The 2,128-nt window shown below is 42.2% G+C and overlaps 1 long non-coding RNA gene across 1 annotated transcript in view; it reads left to right on the forward strand.

The window, feature by feature from the left end:
* The window catches only part of LOC140906678 (uncharacterized), a 14,311-nt gene extending 13,567 nt beyond the window's left edge, over positions 1–744 (forward strand). Inside the window, exons 3-4 of the long non-coding RNA XR_012157202.1 lie at positions 1–35; positions 668–744. The exon at positions 1–35 is cut by the window's left edge and continues 201 nt beyond it. This is a non-coding gene — a long non-coding RNA (uncharacterized lncRNA). The remainder of the gene's footprint in view (positions 36–667) is intronic.
* The last annotated feature ends 1,384 nt before the right edge of the window (positions 745–2,128 follow it).

Raw genomic sequence — 2,128 nt, forward strand, 5'->3', positions numbered from 1 at the left:
CAAAGAGACTGTCAGTTCTTCTACAACTCTACATGGTAAGTGTTTCCCTTCACTGTTGCTTCTAGGGCAGTTTCCTCATTAAATATTTTAGTGGCCCTGACATAGCCCCATAGGCACAGCTACAAGAAATCCAGGTATGTTAGGCTGTATCTATGTTTGAAATTGGTTTCAAGCACATGAACAAGACACCAGGGATGCACAGTATTTCCGAATCCCTTCGTTGTTCATTGTGTGGTTTCTAGTTTCAGAAGTGATGCAAGATAAGTGTTGCTGGGAAAGCAGGAATAGGATTACACGAGGGATTGTGACTAAAATGTGCATTGAATATATGATATCTGAGGATCCTTATGCCATCGTCCAGGATCAGTATTGTACCTCTGCTGTGCTTTGTATTTAGATTCCTATGCCATGTTCAGCACTATGGTATCTGAGGAGCTGTTACGTGCAGTGACTATGAAATAAATATTGTGGAAATGCAAGGGGGATGCATTGGTGAGCTAGCTTTGAAAAGGTGGTTTACACTTAGACCAGTTAATATAAATTAAATCCCTGCTTTTTGGAAGAAAGGCTCTTATAACAAATGTGTAGTTTAAGAAGCATTCTCCAATGGAGAAGTTACAATACTGAGGATCAGAAGATCTGGATTTTATTCCTGTCTCTCTTGCAGATAAGCTGCATGACAGCAGACAAGGACAAGTCTCTTACCCTGTTGCACATCAGTTTCCCTTGCTGTAAATTGCGGTAAGTAATACTTGCCTACTTGACAGGGGCATTGTAGGAACTAATTTAGTAGGATTTGTAAAGCCCTTGAGACATTACAGAGGGGAAGCACTAAAGAAATGCAGAGTATTCGTAATACAAACAGGATCAAAATCTTAGGGAATTCAGTTGTATTTAATGTTATTGGTAAGTAAGTTTATTGGCTAACAGACCATTTCTGTGGACCAAATGCCATTGTGACTTGAAACAGCCACAGCTGATACCACACCCCAAGAGACTGCAAGAGAACCAAGATCATCTGTATTATGCAAGCGTCCCTATTTCTGATTACTGAATCAAAACTCTCTTAGCACATTAATCCATTCAAAGCACATTGACTTCCATTGTTTAGTGGATTCTGCCTGGTGTGCACGGGTTTCTTGTTTTGGACTTTAAGGCTGAATCATGCTTGGACTCCAGGTTTTGATAACCCTCCCCTTATATGGAGCAAGACATCATATCTCCCAGTTTGGCAGCACATGGAAGGTGTCCCACATTAATGCCATTATGGTGACTTAACAGTCATGTATGCTCACATACAGCTGTTGAGATCAATGGAAGTTTTTTCCATTCACTTCAATGGACATTGGGTCAGGCTCATCTCTAGGAGGCTATTTTGGGATTAACCTGAAGAAACTAGAGGACCCACTTTCATTTAGGCTAACAGCCTTGCATAAACACAATGAGGTTGAACTAACAAAACTCTTTCATGGAGTCTGATTATGCATATATTAGGAAGTGGGGCTTCTTTCCTTGAAGAATTGGGGTTTGGTCCTGGCAGACCATGGCATAATTCTAACCTGATGAGGCGGGCTCTTATATAATGATACTACCCCAGCAAGAGAACAAATTTAACAGTAAACTTATACACCTGACTTTTGCCTGTCTGCACACTAATGACTGGTAGTCAGCTAAGTTTGCTATGCATGTCCTGCACCGTATACTGTTCCTTGGGTGTGCAATTAACAAACTGAGCACAACCACTGCTGAGCTTGCTCAGTGAGTGATTTTCAAACCCTCTTAATGCAGACAAATCAAAATCAATTTCCTTTGGAACTAGATTTTATACTGCTTTAATGCCACATTTCTGTTTTCAACCCTCAGCTGCTGGAAAACCCAGAAAAGTCATAAGAATGCTGTTGCAGTGGGGAATAAATTGGTCAAGAGTGGCCCCAGCTGTTTTGCCAGCCAGGGTGGAAAACAGTTTGTGTTCCCTTCCCCCAGCATACACACGCACCAGAGTGGCTGGTGGGGGAGGGGAAAACCTGAGGGGCTTAGTGATTCAGCAGCTCCTGGAAGTAGGCTGTTGCCTTGGATTCCAGCTTGCCCGCCCCTAGAATCGACCCTGTACGTGGCCAAACCATTTTTG

The sequence above is a fragment of the Lepidochelys kempii genome, chromosome 2 (genome assembly GCF_965140265.1).
Source record: "Lepidochelys kempii isolate rLepKem1 chromosome 2, rLepKem1.hap2, whole genome shotgun sequence".
In the NCBI taxonomy this organism is placed as follows: domain Eukaryota; kingdom Metazoa; phylum Chordata; order Testudines; family Cheloniidae; genus Lepidochelys; species Lepidochelys kempii.